This window comes from Astyanax mexicanus, chromosome 6 (genome assembly GCF_023375975.1).
Source record: "Astyanax mexicanus isolate ESR-SI-001 chromosome 6, AstMex3_surface, whole genome shotgun sequence".
Lineage (NCBI taxonomy): Eukaryota > Metazoa > Chordata > Actinopteri > Characiformes > Acestrorhamphidae > Astyanax > Astyanax mexicanus.
The window spans coordinates 31,583,480-31,602,003 of record NC_064413.1 but is presented as its reverse complement, the minus strand read 5'-3'; positions in this window follow the sequence as shown (position 1 = coordinate 31,602,003).

Here is an 18,524-nt window from a genome sequence, read left to right as displayed (position 1 = left end):
CCCATCACCTCAGTCAGTCTGCAGCCAGCCTCATCATCATAACCCAATCCCGGCACACTTATAGCTACACCGCCGGGGGGAAGTGGGAAGGGGGGCAGGGGGAGAAGCCTGCTTCAGAGCTGGACTGGAGGTTACAGGAGCGCGTGACGTCATGTGAAGGCTAAGAGAGGAGCTTCAAGATCCAATGAGGGATGGGACTCGCTGTGCTTGCCTACACTGACTGGTAGTGTTACTGGTAGGGTGACAAGGCAGCACATATTTCAGATTCAAGTTGCTGGCTGAATATAGGCATGAATGTAGGCAATCGTATTGTGGGCATTGTGGGTAGATATGATGTTATGCTCCAGGTAGGAATTTAGAAATAACCGTATTTGATTAATGAGCATGGAGCATTTATGCCTAAATGAGTACGTTTTTAAATCAGAATATTTCAGTGATAATATGTTATAGTCACTTGTATAGACACTTCTCTTTTTTTCTGTTTTGTGATGCATGCCCCCAAAAATGCAGAGAAAAAGAGAGAGAGATAAACATTATATTAAGTAATGAATACAGAAGAAAGTTTGCTAACACTTTAAAATAAGCTTTGCTTATAAAGAGTTTATAAAGGGTTTATAAAGGAGTTTTTAATGGCAATTAACTAGATTGTTAAACCATTAATAAGCAGTTAATAGAACACATTAATAGAAAGGGAAATGCTTATCTTACTTTTTCTTTTCCATCAGTCAGCATTAACATATCTAATAAAATAATTAAAAAATATATATAGAAAGTCCGTTTAATATAACTAAACTAATGTAATTGGTTAGTATAAACTACATTATTATTACTGGATAAATCTTTAATCTAGTTGGGTAGTTAAATTAATAAAGTTGTTAACATAAATGTTAATGCAGACTGATAGAAAAGACAAATATAGTCAGTATAAATTAATGTGCAATCCATATATGGTAAATAACAGGCCACTGTTCCCTTTCTATTTATTTGTTGTAACTGATTATTAGTGGTTTTAAAGCAACACAATATAATCAATAATCATTTATAGACGTTTTTATAAACTTATAATAAACATTTTATAAAGGAGCCTTATTTTAAAGTGGTGCCGGAAGTTTAAGAAGAGAATTCTTTACTATAGAAAAGACAGACATGCTTACTAAAAGAATAGTCATACTCATAATCTATTGCTAAGTCTGTTCAGATTCCATTTAAAAATTGATAACTATAATTGATTAACAACATGTATTGGCAAACACTGGGACAGGGCTGCAGCTGACCATTACTTTTCTCAATTAATTATTGAATTAATTAACTAATTAATTATTGATTAATAATTTTTAATTGGTTGATTAATTAGTCGGTAAATCTAATTGAAAAATGACAAACTGATCAATTATTTTAGCTAGAATAATTTCACCCAAATAATTAAAAATGGGATTCTTTTTTTTTTGTTTTAATCATCTTCTACTAATATGCAGTTCGGGACATTATTCTGTAACACAAACAATTCTAGAATTTAGACTAGAAATAATTTAATTAAATACATTTATTAAGGTAATCACTGGCAAAAATGTGCAAATATTTGCATCAGTATAGTGCAAAAAAATATATTATAATTATATATTATAATTATTTACGTGTTGTGATGTTAGTTAAAGCTATTCATGCAGCTGAGTGTTAGATGATGCTTTGGTGATGATGGTGATGATGATGATGATGATGATGTTATGATGATGATAGCAGTGCATAGCAGTCACGTGCACCATGTTACTTTTACAGAAGACCACACTGTTGCGTCTGTCCACTTCTATTGGTGGTGTACTATTTTAGGCAAACTACTAAATGTGTTAGTAGTTTAGGACACAGCACCAGTTTTAAGTAAGAACAACCATCTTTGAAATGTGTAACACATGTTGTACAAACTTCAGTATTTCCATTATTCATGACACTGATTACATTAACGAATCCCTCCTGTCCATATCCATTCCTGAATATCCTTAAACAGCCTGAAACAAATACTAGACTTTTCTTTGATATGTGTCTGTCATACCCTTTGTCAAAAATCAGAATCAGAATTTAACTAAAATAAAGTTTTGTGGCCTTAATTAAACACATTCAATGCAATCAACACAAACAACTGTTCAAACAGTTTTACCTTTAATTCTTGAACTTTTTTTTCTTGAACAGAAATAATTTAGCAGAAAACGCCTGAAAAAGGTCTGAAAATCTTGTTTTGTCTTTCCATCTTATTTCATTGTTGTCTAGGAGAAACTACAGAGAAGTTGAGGAGATCTACGTTTTTCCTCTGGGAGATGCTAATGATTTTGAGTTAATTATATTGTTGACTTCTCCATACTGAAAAACCATGCTGTAACAAAAACCCTGTTGTGTTTTTCTTACCAAACTCCTGCTCCTACTGAACACTTATATGGTGGGCAGGAGATCTGACCACAAGGCTATAATGACCAGTGTCACCTTATCTTAGACTGGAAGTGACAATCTTAACACTATTAGCCCGGAATAAAGTCCACAAACGTTCACAGGACCGCATCAGTTATCACCCAGCCTTAAATTTTGCCCCTGATATGCTTAGAGACAGATTACGTAGGTCTGGAGTAACTCATGACGCTGTGGACTGAACTTCTGTCTTCATGGGAAGGCTGAGATTGCCCCAGGTGGCCATGTTCTCCATGTTCTGCACATATAGCCTACCTACCTTTAACAGCAGGAGATACAAGAGTGAAGCAGAGTCATCAAATCATTCCCACAGCCCTCCCTTCTTTCTCTCTGTGAAGTAATCAATGTACCAGCCTTTTGAAACCGAACCAGGATACTCTATCAACCCCCTCCTGTGCTCATGCAAATATTAAAGTGTCTCTCCTAAGTGTCACGAAACATCTAGTGCTTCGCTGGGCTCTGGGGTTTCATGGCGCGCAAAAGGAATGGGTAAGAAATGAACATTAAAATCAGTGCTCAGATATACACAGATGCAGTTCTGTGTATATTTCTACTACGTTAAGTGTCCCGAGTTCGAAAGAGCGTCAGTTTATAGTAGAAAGAGCTTCTTTCGATTTTGTAATGCATGTATTAAATACACAAAAAGAGTTTTATATATCTAATAAAATGTCACTAACAACACAGAGTATCTACACTATATGTTTAAATGTTTGTGAATAGCCATTTTTAATTTTATTCATATTTTTTGCTCCCATTCCCAACTTATGTGGCCAATTGTCCCACCAGTTCAGCTGCTAGCCAGATGTATATCCTCCACCAAAAGTAATGCCTCAACACAAGGAGGTTGAAGACTAGCACACACCTCCTTCGACATGTGTAAAGCCAATCACCTCCTTTTTTTGAACTGCTGCTGAAGTAGCATTGCCGCTCGGAGGAAAGCGCAGCGACTCGATTCTGATACAGCAGCTTACAGGTGCCTTCTGCTGATCAACATCACCCTAGGAGTGATAAGGAAAGAGAATGCCATCTACCCACCCAGAGAGAGCAAGGCCTGGCAGCTGATGGCAAGCTGCATGACCAGGATTCGAACCAGCTATCTCCCGATCCTGATAATGTCAGAGCTTTAGACCGCTAGACCGCTAGACCACTCGGCATCCTATAAATACCCATTTTAATGAATTAATTAATCTACCTTAAACTAACCCTATTGCTCCCCACACACAGCTTTTCTAATCTCTATAGAGAAATACTTTCAATAAAATAGGACTCATATGGAGCACAGAAATATGAAAGTACTGACAGCATGAATAATGCCAGGTGTGGGATAGAGGGGTATAAACCCATCAGCACTGAGCTGTGGAGTGGTGGAACTGGCTGCTCTGGAACAAGAACTGGGGGAGTTGGGGGTGAGATGGGGTGGAGATCATCCAACATCCTGAACACTCCAATAATGTATGTTGCCTTGCCATGAGCACACTGGTCAGTGTTTAACCTCACCCACAAAGGTAATACCTCACAATTTATATAGGTGTGGGTATTCCAAAGCCATCCCCTGAGGTAACACTTCATGATTTTTTATTTTCACTTTAATGTTCATACTGATATCCCGTTACTATTTGACTAAAGTCCAAAATAAATAGTACTTGATTGTTAAAAGATAGCTAAAAAAAAGACAGATACAATTTAGCAGTGAATTTCTAATGGATATTCTCAATATTCATCCCTAATTGCGGTGAAGTGTGAGGCCTGGATGCCTCACCTGCATCATCCGATCATCTCAGATATAACAATAAAAAAAGATCAGCACATAATTCAGCCTGTAATACTCTCAGGATAGGGGTATTAACCATAGACATGGCCAAGCTGGACCCCAGGACAGCATGTAAATTTAATCCTGTGCAAATAGGGTTTAAACAAGGCTTGCATATAAACATGAATAGTCTTCATATAGCTATTGCAAAAGCCTTGAGGAGACATAGTCAGGCTATTTTAGGCTATTTATATTATGTGCATAGAAAGATGGAGTTAATGCAGAGGATAGAATGTGGTGTATGAGTTGATTTACTATTATATTTGAGCAGAATATATTTAACAACAGTGCATTAAAAAATGTAGCAACAAAATGTTTTCTGCTTCAGTTTTACCCACTTAGATATACAGATCTGGAAGAAAAATAAAAAGATAATCTAAAAATGATGAGTTTCTTTGATTTTACCAAATTGAAAACCTCTGGAATGTAATCAAGGGGAAGATGGATGATCACAAGCCATCAAACCAAGCTGAACTGCTTTAATTTTTTGCACCAGGAGTGGCATGAAGTTATCAAAAAGCAGTGTGTAAGACTGGTGGAGGAGAACATGCCACATAATATATATATATATATATATAATTAGCAGTGTTAACCTCAACACTGTTCAACCTTCCATTATTTGTATTTCTATCTTAGGAGATAGTGACAGGCTGGATGTCACAGTGCTTGAGGTCAAATATTAGTCAGAAATCTCACTGATTACACAAAAGCACACACTGATTCAACACAAGCAGCATGGCCTACTTGTTAGAAGGCCAGACTCACGCAGGTTAAGCACAGGGCTGAAACAGCCCACTGAAGGGCAGGAAGCCAGGGTTCCAGCAAAGAGCCACAGAGCGCTGAGCTGAGCGACAAAGGAGCAGGAGGACGAGAGGCATGGAGGGTAGCAGAGGGGGCTCAGAGGGCACTGGGGTCACCCGCCACGCAGCCGGGCACGAGGGGATGCCAGCGTCCCCCCCCCCCCCCCTAAAAAAGCCCCAGTGGGGAAGAAGGGAGGGGGGAGAGGGGCCGGCAGACTGAGGCACCTCAGGGAGCGGCAGAGGAAGAGCCATGCACCATGTCTCCTGCTCCTGTTGTTCCCTCATTTGATTTTGATGAATAATACATGGAGAGGTGGTGGAGGGGGGGTAGGAAGGGTGGTGGGGGGGTTAGTCTTAAAGGGGCATTGCCTCAGTGGGAGTCATTACTGAGCACAACTCACTGATGAGAGAGAGAGAAAGAGAGAGAGAGAGAGAGAGAGAGAAAAAAAGAGAGAGAAAGATAGAGAGAGAGAGGAAGAAGGGTAAAAACAAACAAGAGGAAAAAAAAAAAGGCCGGCTGAAAAGCTCTTTGAATCTTCTTCAAACACCCCAGACATGCTTCATTTTATCTTTCTTATTTTCTCCTCTGTGTTTTAATAAATCAGTTTGCTGTTTGGGTTATGTTTTTTGTTTCATTAATGATGTTGATTCTTTTGATTCCTCAAACACTGTTATTACCTTTAACAAGATATGTTTCCATATTACAATTGTCGAAAAACTAAAGACAGCTGCATTCAGTGCAAAACAAAGTGTTCAAATGTTAATAATAAAAGAAGAAATCAAAGAATCTGTAGTGTATTTTTTTTAGTCGTGGGAATGCCTTTTATGGAGCTGTAAATCATTGAAAACTGACCATTTCAGGGACTTGTTACAGCATTCGGGCTGTGTCTGGATAAGTACATTGTCCAGATTTAATGTGATAATCTGAGAAATAATTATAAAAAATTGATTGGCTGATTATGGAAAATGTATAGTATAGAATATAAAGTATATACTGTATAACATTCTATGTATTACAATCCAATATATTCTATTGTAAAAGTTACTTAAAATGTTGAACTGAACGAAGAATGTCTATGAATTTTGTTCATAGAGAACACCAAGAATAGACTTTGGACACCAATAATATTGTAATAAAAAAGAAGAACAGACTCAGGGTATGCTGATTACACTTAGAGTAGATCGTCGTTTTTTTTAAATTTGATTGATTGATGTATTAATTTATTTTTGTATGTATACATTAATCTGCTTTTTTATTTACTGCAGAACTATCAGTTGTGTCGCTATAGATGTCAAGCTCCATTTTCGCCAATTATCATTTTTTAACATAATTTGAATCAGACAGAATTTAAATTACCAATAGAAATGCTCCAAAAAGGAAGACAATAGTTATACATTAACTAACATTAAAAAGACATTTTTTTTTTCATATCTGATGAGGTTTACATATGACAACGATGATATGCAGAGGAGGTCTGTTGTCATGATATGTGAATTGATTCTGATAAATCAGTCAGTGTTTTTGGACCAGGTCCACCCTGATGCCGAAAAAGGGCGGGGCTGGATGTTACATTAAACTTTACAAACAAATTTGGTTCTGTAATGTTCTGCATTGCTTCCTTATTTTGCTTAGACTTTTTTATTTTTTACAATCTTTATGATTGTAGTTGTTGTTGCTCTCTGTTTGGAGGTTGTTAAATATGGTCTGCACTTTTTGTTGTTTTGTGCTGCTAGCAGTGTTTGTTAGTTTGCTGTATTCTGATACTAACTACATTGTGCAAAGGGGTGTACTCTTGAGAGGGATATCCAGTTAGTGGTGTTAAAAGTCTTTACTTTCTCAAACAAAATGAATTTGTTTTACACATTCTTCAAACACGTGGGTTTGTGTATGATACAATAAAAATGCCAGATTAAAAGAGCAGATCCTGCATACAAAGCACAAGAGTACAACATAGACTTTGATGAGCATCTGCAGTACTGCGCAGATTGAACGAGGAACTGCAGCTTGTGCAAACTCTTTTTTTTAACTCTTAAATATGATCTAAACAGCTCTCAGGATCAGCCAATTGAAGAAATATTGTTCAATTGTTGATTGAATATTTTTAATCCCAATGTGTACATCTATCAATATGTTGCATCTCATAGAAGCAGGTGTTAACATACTTAGAAGACAATCGAGCAATGACTATCTTCCTACAGACCTACAGAAAAAAAAGTCAAATAAGACAGAGAACTATGTGACTGTAAAAGAATTAAAGAGACGGGGGGGATAGGAAGACAGAGAGAGGGACAACAGGGGATTGGGAAGCAGAGAGAGAAAGAGAAAGTGTGTAGGTGAATGAGGGATAATGAGTGAGAGAGCTAGAGCAAAAAAGAACAAGGGAAAATGGGGATAGTAAGAGTGGAAAAAGAGTGAAAGACGGAGAGTTGGCAGTGCTCTGCTAGGCGATGCGGCAGGCACAGTGCTAGGTGTTATCAGTCATTGTGATTGGGTATTACAGCATGACGGATGGGGCCCCGCGGGCCACTGCGCCGCTCCTCCGCGCTTATTACGCCCGCTCTTAAGTGGGAGTTGATTTAGCTTAAATAGGTTGTTTCATAAGGAGAAGACACCAGCGCTGTCACCGCGCCTCGCCTCGCTCACACTGTAACCCGCCACTTTAATTGAATAATGCCTCCTCTACATACCTATTAGGCCGCTTAGCTACATACCATGCCCCCATAATTGCTTATACAACCTAGCTAATTCTGCCACCACCCCGCCCCTCCATCTCACTATGTGTGATATTTCAAGCAGTTAATAGAGAACGTGCTGGCGAGGATAAAGGCGGCGTGTTTAAAGGGTTATCGGGTCCACGCGCCGCCGTGTTGTCTTTTCTTCGGCTTCTGTAATTATTCCCGTAATTATTAAGCGGCAGTTTATCAGAGTTTTTAGGATTTCATTAATTTGCATATGTGAGCAATTTCATGGTGCTTTACGCATATCATTAGGGTCACGCAATTCACGATGCATTGTTACGCCACTTGTAAAATGGAGGCAAATAGCGTTTTAACATCTGCAGCAGAGCAGCAGTTAAGAGGTTCTCGTGCACTTAGTGCAAAAAGGGCCGGCACATATAATACTGTATATCTGATACAGTGGCATGAGCAGTTTTGTAGTTTTAACATACAAATAAATCATATTTAATAGAGAAATGTCCAATGTAGTGTATCAGTTCCGCGCAAACTAAATTATAGTGCCTGAGTTACATGAGGAGGCAAGAACATTCTAAACTTTTAAATGTGTCCAAGAATAAAAAAGTCTATGTATCTTGGATGGAAACAAAGCTGCAAAATAGGCAATTTCCAAACACACAATCTTGACTTGTACATTCCCTATATATTTCTAATTTAGGCCAATAACCCAGCCCACTCATCAGGACTCCCCCTATCACTAGTGATGCCCCAACACCAGGAGGGTGAAGACAAGAACATGCCTCCTCCGATACATGTGAAGTCAGCCATCACCTCTTTTTGAACTGCTGCTGATGCAGCATTGCCCAGTAGCATCACAGTGCGCTTGGAGGACCTAATAAATCAGCTTACAAACGCCATGTGCTGATCGACATCACCTTTGGAGTGATGAAGGGAAAGAGCGCCATTAACCCACCCAGAGAGAGCAAGGCCAATTGGGCTCTCTCAGGACTCTGGCAGTCGATGGCAAGCAACATGACCGGGATTCGAACCAGCAATCTCCCAATCATAGTGGCATACACTCTGAAACTTTACACAAACCCTACAGAAAGCCCTATTGAAAACTGGCAAAACAGAAAAGGGTGAATATCACACTGAATATATATTGTGTTTAATGGTATCAGTGTGCTGGAACGACCATCCCTGCTAAGCCTAACATATTTATTCTAAAAACTGGGGTGTTGGGCCGCATTTCGCGGGAGTTCTTCTGCCCACATCACACATCTTTACGTACTTTTGTCACATGTACAGTCTATAAAAGAGGATCTGGCTCAGTTTTCCTGAACACGAGCAGCTGGTGAAGCAATGGAGACCTCAGAAGAGGAAATTTATGAGCTCATTCACCCATAGTAAAACCAAAGAAACTAAGGAGTGAAACAAGTTCCGAAGCCAAAAAAGAACGAGATAGAGTCCACACTAAAACCTGGACAATATCGGATATCGGAAGTAATTAATCGGTTAATTGCATCAAGCATAAAATGATTATGCAGGTGTCAAATACTGTACAATGATTTAATCCACACATTTAAAACCCTGCTTGCTTCTTGCTACAACCAATGATCTGCCAAGGACCTACAGTTCAGCAGTAAGAATAACTGTGTTTGGCATGCATTAGCATCCACAGGACAGATGTTTTGCAGATGGTTAGAATGATGCCAGTTCTGGCTAGTTGATCCTGAAGCCTGGATACTGCATACCACCAGTCAAAACCACTAAACATCATCTTCCCAGTCTACCATTTTAAAATGTTGATACTGTGGCCAGTGAGGGTCAGGCAATGCAAATAGCCTACATTCATACATGTTGTCCAGGTGTAAGCTTTTTGTGTTAGCGCTGGGTCCAGTTTAGTCCATAGAACGAATTGCATCATCTTACAGCCTTAGCCATGTGCTGTCCCATCACTGATGAGGTCACACTGGTTGTGTACAAGCTGAACTCCACTTCCTGTTTACAGAGAAAGTTGCCCTTTAATTGCTGATGCAACAAGCCGGGAAGACTGAGGTGTGTGCCCAACATCGCAGTGCTCAAACAACTGTGCCAACCTGCCTGAAACAAGTACAAGGCTAGGTGGACCTGTGCCAAAGTAAACACACACACACACACACACACTCATTCTCTCACACAGGAAGCTCCACGTGTGCTGCCAGTCATATACAGCAAACTAAAACATGCCCATTTTTCATGAATCCCCTTCCCCCACATACCACACAAACCCAGTATACACAAATGTACACACCCACACATCCAGATATGCTCACAAACATACAGTATGTGCACCATCCCACACACACACACACACACACACACACACACACATCGCCAGCCCAGGCTGTCTGAGGTGCCCTCTGGTTTGGGGTGATTGATGATGCCGATTGAGAGGCAGATCATTTGGGTGCCTCTCTCTACCAAGGACGTAAATCACAGCAGCCCGCGCTAATGATTTTTCCCAGCTCTGTTTGGCAGAATCCACAATAACCTATCGAGTCTTGCATGGGGACAAAAAAAAAAAAAAGAGAGAAGAAAAAAAAATCAATAAAGTCAAATAATGATTTTAACCACTTTTTCATGGATTTACACCCATTTTTTTTCAAGGTTGAGAGGAAGAAAGGTGGAAACTGTCAGCATGCCTTAGACATCTAGTTCATTTGTCAGACAAGAAGCATCAGTCATGAAGGAGGACTAACAGTCTGAGCACGAAAAAGAGGATACGGATATAACACACACTGTACCACGACTCTTTTTGGGTCTGGCTGTTGATAACAGGTGATAAATGAGGAACAGGACAGCAGAGCTATGGCTACCTCCTGCCCTGAAGGCTAACCCATTGCAGCTTTCCATTAAAACGTTCACCTCTGGCCAAACCTTGATTGGCCTAATTTATGATGCCATTATTGACTAATTAATGGTAGGTTTTCAAAGTGTCACACATTCTGTCTTTTACAGGTTTGCTGTACAAAAGCATTTAGGATTGACATATATATATATATATATATTTAAGTTATTACTTTAATTTTGCCACAATTTTTAAACTAATTTATGATAACTTCTGTATTATTACACTTATTACACTCTGTATTAAAGTCTAGAACTGCATTTAAAAAATGTGTCTTTCTAAATGTTAAGGAAAACAGCAGTAAATAAATAAGTGGGTTTTCCATCTGGAGAGTTTTTGCGCATTTAAACAACCTAAATGAAAAAAGCCAAAAAAACAAAAAACACAAAACTTTCACCAATGTATCTAGAACTTTCACAATTCCTAGAAAGACACTCTTTCTTTTCTTTTTTTTACAGAAAATTGTTCTCTAACCACCTGGAAATCAGAATGTAATTGGCTGATTCCTTTGTCAGTTCCTAATTTTGTTGGTGGTTAATCTGATTGGTTAGGGCTTCTCTTCTGATTATGAAGTTCTAAAGAATTATAGGACATATTTTACTGTATCTTCCTAGATACCACTAAAAAAACTTTTCTGAGGGTTTCTATTTAACAAATTATTCAAATAATGTAATGATCATCTAACATCCTGACCTCACTAATGCATCTATCATTACTAAACACAATTAAATCCTTACTTCAATGCTCCAGCAAAAAGAGGATGAACCAGCCAGTGTCCAAATACTTTTGCTCATTTATTTAACTTCCTTTACGGCATTTATTTGACGCTCTTATCCAGAGCGACTTACAATGTTATTCCTGTTACAGAGGTAGGTTAACATAGTGTTAGGTGTCTTGCCCAAGAACTCTTATTGGTGTAGCACAGTATAGTTACCCAGACCAGGAATTGAACCCCAGTCTCCTACATGATAGGGTAGCACACTGGTAGGTATTGGTGTTATCCACTGCACCAAACCAACCACATTTAAGGTATAACCCTTTGATTGTCAACCAAAACTTTAAAGGACTGTTATTATAAGATTCATATAGTTTAATAATAATAATTACTATAGTAAATATGTTTTTATTTTGTTCTGGAGCAGTATATTTACAAATTTTCTACAGTAGGCCTAGAAGGAGGCATTGAGACCCGGCCTGCAAATTATTGTATGTATTTACAGCAGTTTATCCATGATTAAATAGAGTCTTATGCTAAATTTTGAGCAGCCCACATCAAATAAAAACCAATTAAATCATTGTCTGAGTGAAATTGATTTTTATAAAAAAAATCAAAAGACAAAGCAAAAAGAAAACACATTTTATCTGCTATTACTTTTGCACAAGTCACATGTGCACCGGAACAAGGTGGAACGGCAGATGAGCATGTACTCCAGGTTTCATCACTATGAAGGCACCCGGAGCTTACCAGATTCCAGAAATGAAGCGTGGCATTTACAGTATGTAGTGCTTTTCCTAGACATCCAAAATCATTTCCATAACATGGAATCACCTAAACCACCATGGATGAGCAGCAGTCACGTGAATGATACAATGACAGCAAATGTACATGCTATGCTCATTACCAGCTACCTGCTGGATAGAAGTGAGGTGGCCAAGTTATAAATAAGGTACTGTTAGAAGGTCAGTAATGAGTTTCACTGTGACATCTGGATCCTGAACAATTTCACTGCAGAGGTAAGCAGAGGAAATCTGTTTGGCTGCACACACACACACACACACACACACACACACACACAACACACACACACAAGCTGCTGCAGAAGTCGGCTGGGCACACAACAGTAAATCTCCCCTCATCACATTTCGAGGCTTATTTGATTCACACTGAGAATCTGACTCTGATCATATTGAGGTCTGGAACAGTGTGATCAGAAGGGTCAAAGAGGGAATATAGGGATATATTGAAGATGGAGCTGCTTCTTTGTAAGAAATGGCTGAGAACATTTACACTATGATGACCCCAAGTGTGTTGACTTGCACTTTACTTTCCATATAGAGGATGGAGCATGAAAACAGATTTTGCGAGAAACTGTGTTTAATGCAATATCTTGTTTTTATTTTTATCTGTATCTGTATACACTAACATGCCAAAAGTGATGGCATATCATAATGTAAATTGAATAATAAGTGTAACTTAAGGAGATACCTGTAGATTGCAGAAACCCACACCTTGTGTTCTTGTCCCAGTTTCTCTGATTTTGCTATTTGAAAGGTATTCGTTTGGGTAAAATGAACATTGTTGGTTTATAACATTTTTCCCAAATTCCAAAAAAGAAATTGTCATTTAGAGCATTTATTTGCAGAAAATGAGAAATGGCTGAAATAACATTTAGATCTCAAATAATGCAAAGAAGACAAGTTCATATTCATAAAGTTTTAAGAGTTTACAAATCAATATTTGGTGGAATAACCCTGGTTTTCATCCACAATTTTCATGCTTGTTGGCATGCTCTCCTCCACCAGTCTTACACACTGCTTTTGGATAACTTTATGCCACCCCTGGTTGAAAAAAAAAAAGAATATACTGTATATATATATATATATATATATATATATATATATATATATATATATATATATATATATATATATATATATATATATATATATATATATATTCATATATGGAAGTAATTTTGCATTTTACAATTACAAGTACAATTGAACTTAAATAAGGCATTATACTTATAACTGCTCAAGTATTTGCACAGGTAAAAATACTTAAGTACAGCAGTCCTATTAATTAAATAAGGCATTATAATTGTAACTGCTTTAAGTATTTTCCTCTTATGAATATCACAGCACACTATACTTTACCCCAAGCGATCACGGGTTTACACTATAACGCTCATCGTATGATCTCCCCTGGCCCCGGTAATGACTGCCCTTATCAGGCTGCCTTTAAGATGAGCATCTCATCACAGCAAGAGCACCCATGTGTGAAAGTCAATCCACTATGCGTGCGTGTGTGTGTGTGTGTGTGTGTGTGTATGTGTTTTATTTATTCATTAGTGACGCGAAGCATGAGAGGGAGACGAGAGGTTCCATTCAAATAAGCTTGCTGTCCCCAGAGCAGGGCTGTGAGCTGTGTGCGAGTGTGTGTGTGTGTGTGTGTGTGTGTGTAAGTGGGGGATAGGCTGGATGGATGGAGTACTTTCTTTTAATTTGGAAGCCCTTAGGGGAAATGTGCACATGCAATTACAACAGTCATCAGTGAAGGGGGTGAAGAGAGCGGGGCAATGAATGGAAAAAGTAACAATGATGAAGGAAGAGATGAGATGATTTGGGATATTACCAATGCCTCTCCACACACACACACACACACACAGTTATACACACACTCCTCCCATTCCTCTGTGCGGGAAATGATAAATGTAAGTAATGTGGCTGTAATTTATTATGAATAACTGACAGTTAGCATGAATAGGGGTGAGAAGTTGTGTGCGTGTGTGTGTGTGTGTGTGTCGGTGGTGGTGGGGGGTTCATCATCATCAACCAATTATCATCTTATTACAGACACTAAGTGGCCTCATATTAGGGTCACTGCCCTTAATTTCAGGGGAGAAAATAATTGTTAACCCCTTTAATGGTGATACACAGGCATCATTTAGCAAAGCCTGAGGGAAAGCCAGGGATAATCAGAGAGAACTTTCACAGAGGCCTATATCTGCTTTGCTTTGGTCACCAGCAGGCATCACAAGAGTTCAAAATAGTTGAACCCAAAAGGAATGAATTGACAGGAATGAAGCTTGGTGGCAGCAGGTCATCTTTAGTGTCTTGGCAGAGGCACCCAAAGAATTTGAGTGTAAAGGCACTGGTGTGGTCAGTGCCAAGATCACTGTGCTGCTGCCACGTCACACATTCAGAAGGCTTGTTGTAATTGTGTGGGCTGAAATTTCCCATGATGCCCGATCACCTTTAGTCTTCATTACAGGAACTTTGACTACTGGCGCTCCCAAGGTCCTGCAACCAGTGGCTCTATTTTTGTTCTACACACAGTTCGCACATTCCAGCAGGACAATGGCTGTCCACATGCTGCTACAGTGCATTCAACAGAATGTAAAGATTTGGCTTTCCATTTCTAGATCTCAAGTAGTCTCAGATTAGAATTAAACTGCCTTAGTCTGCCCTTGCAAAGGCAGATTTTCAGCAAGTTTACATTGTCAGAAGAATGTTTGCTGTAAATGTGTTTAGAGTACCGTATTTTCCGCACTATTAGGCCCACTTAAAATCCTTTAATTTTTTAAAGTGTCAGTGAACCTTATAATCCAGTTTGTTTTATGTATGAATTTCACCAGTCAGGTGAAGTACAGCGTCATAGTTTAGTTCTACAGTTTAGTTCTCCAGCACCATCTAGACTGGAGCAGTATTAGCATTAGCTGCTAAGTGTGCTAAGCGCTAGTTAGCTCTTTCGCCGTTCAGAGATAAGTATATGAACTGTAGCGCTGTCTGGCTTGCCTTAGTGGTAATTTGGAAATCTAACCTTACTGTAAATAAATGAAAGTGCTTTCCTCACTCAAATAAACAGGTTTCAGGACAGAAATCTATGTAGATTTACATCCAGTGCTCGTTTGACTTTAAAATAGTGCAGATTAAAAAATGGACGTTTATTATTAGTGTGCCTTATAATCCGGTGTGCCTTACAGTGCGAAAAATACAGTACTGGATTCTTATTTTTTTAATTTTCAATTAGATGCATGAAACTTTCAGATTTTCAGATTATCACCAGTGTAAAACTGGTACATGATACAATACAAGCACTGACATTTCCCTGTAGTCTATGTTTAGTTACTATAATAAGTTTATGAGCCCTTGTAATACGTTGTTTTACAGGATCTACAAAATTGTTAAATGATTTAACGGGTTTGTGTAAATCAGGAGTCTAACCTGCTAATCAAAGTGTACTTAACACAATTTTACCAAATTACTAAAAACTGTATATGAGACCTCTGTTATTTGAAAATGTACAAATATTGGCTGAAATTGTTACTATTACCTTTTTTTAGAATGCCCAATAAACTAATATATGTTGAGAAAAAAGGTGAGATAATTCAAAGTGAGTGTGTAATTTGGTCATGGCAAGATTAATAATAAAAGAAAAACAAAATTATCTAGAAACCTGTAAATGCTGGTTCTTCTACACAGCTAAAAACCCTAAAACATATCTGTATACCAGCATTTTCAATGAGCAGGTTATAAAGAAACTATTAAAACCATTAGCATATTTTACAGTGGCCATACGAATTAGCTTGATCCACCGAGGGATCCTGCTAATATGAGAAATATGCTTGGACATATCATTGGCTGAGCCAAAAAAACAATACACCCAAAGATGTCTGAAAGGTAAATATAGATAAATCTTTCCTCTGAACTGATTCCGAGTGCTCTTTTTCATTTCCCGAAATGTGATATATCATATCTCAAGAGGACTGGAATATTTGACTTCTGACTAAGTCAAAATCCATCTTTATTTTCCAGGTTGGCTCTTCATTTTAAGGACAGCCTCTCCTGTTTCTCTGCTACTTTGAGCTGATATTGAGAGAGACATTGCTAAGGACAGAATGGCTTTTGGGGGCAGAAATACCCTTAAGTGAGTTTTCAGTCTCAGTAGACACCCCGGATTCAATCAAAAGACTTACCTGTCCATTCTACTTTCCTCACCCAAATCTCCCTCATTCATCCCTTCTCATCTCCACTCTTCACACAATTTCATCACTGCTCCCTCTGGTCCTCAAACCGGCTGAGCTATCCGGCAAACTTACAAGGCCATGAGATCTAATTCAAGCCACATGTTGTGATAAATGGACAGCTTTATCTGACCTGAGGATTGGTCCATTTAGATAAGAATAAAAAAAAGATTGAGGATTAAGAATGAGGATCTGAAGTATGACCTGGAGATGAAGAGAAGAAACCACAACATATAACTGTGGTAATTTTACACTTTTTAACACTGCTCTTCACACATTGTATTCTGGACAATACTGATGAATAGACCAAAGAGAAAGCTCTAAATTGGATTAGAATTTAGCATTTTTACTGTAAACATACAGAAACAGATTTTTGTTATGAAAGAGAGGTGATATACTGTAATAATCACGAGGAGACAAAGTCATATAATGATGGTTTATATTTTCCCTTAATTCTTTCTCTTCCTTTTTCGAGTTAGCATGTTAAGAAGTATTTAGCATGAATGTATATATGTTGTAAATGTATTTAGCATGTTAGAGTCTTTTTTTTTAGAATGTTATCAACTCAGTAGTCTCTTTGAATGCTTAAACAAGTGTAGGTACTGCATGGTTAAAGTAGCAATGCACAGTGTGGGTGAAGCGGGCTTATTGCTGCCACTGTGATTGGGGGATGGCTGAATGGGTGGTACAACCTAGCTAAATTTGGAGAAAAATTGGAGAACATTAGGAATGAATTCACGAAAAAGAAAAGGTGGTACATTAGGAGGGAAGACTATTACTGGTTGTTTATTGATCATCAAAATGAATGGATTTAGGATAACAGTGACTTAAAAACTACGAGGTCACTGTAAGTTTACTTAAGTTAAGCTAACTACAGATACTTAACATTTAATTAAGAGTAGGTAAGAACATACACAAACATATATTGTCGCTGTAGATCTACAGACATATGTCCTGCTAGCTTTTTTTATTTTTATCTAAATGAATCAAATCTTCATTTCACATAGTGCTATTCATTTATCAAAACATATGGCTTGAATTAGATCTTATAGCCTTCTTTGCCGAAAAGCTCAGGCAGTCAAAGGTACAAACAACACATAAAAAACACATAAGACATAAAAAAACCCAGTAAGTGACAGTGGTAGGGAAAAAATTCCTCAGATCTGGAGAACGAAATATTGGAGAAACCAGTGTTCATGGGGGACCCATCCTCCTTTGGTCAGACTACTCATATAGTGTTAATAAAAGGCCATTATAAAGCCCCATAGGTCTAATGTGTTTAGGTATACTGATATAATATAATCGTAATAGTGGTGGCATAAATAATAAAAGTAATGATGATAGATAATTGTAGTAAATAGCAATTAGAAATATAGTCGTGAATGAAGGGTAGAAAATTAATCCAAGGCAGGTGGCAGATCCTGAACAGTACCTGGGTAACTAGTCTTTAGTGGTTGACGGGAGAAACTGACAATCTAACTTCCATCATCTTATACAACATATTGCCAAAAGTATCTGCTCGGTTGCCTTGCATTTAGTGATGTGAGGCTTGGATGCAGCCGTTTAGCCATGGAAACCCATTCCATGAAGCTCTCTACACTGCACTGTTCTAGAGAGTGTCTCTGCAGAAAGTTGGTAACTTCTTTACACTATGCTCTTCAGCATCTGCTGACCTCCCTCTGTCATTTTATGTGGCCTACCACTTTTCCACTTCATATTATATCACTGACAGTTGGCTGTGGAATCTTTAGTAGTGAGGAAACTTCAAGAATGGACTTGTTACAGAGGCTCTGTCACTGAGCTCCAAAAAGTTATCCATTCTTTCACTTAGGTTTGTAGAAGCTATCTGCATACCTAGATGCTGGCTTTACTGCACCGGTGAATTGGCCATAAATCTTCAAAAATGGCAACTTCACAAATACTTTAAGACTTTAAACTTTAAGTGGTAGTCAATGTGAAAAGGTTACATTCCAGGGCATTCTGTAGAATTTCTATTGACATCTCATACAATTCTGACACAATATAAAGAACAACTGACAGATGCACATTGGGTAAAAAAGCGGAAATAGTCAAAAATCGTCAATCAGCTTTGTATTTACTGTTTAATCTTGAAAAGTGTCTCATTTTTTCTACATTATAGAGTTTTA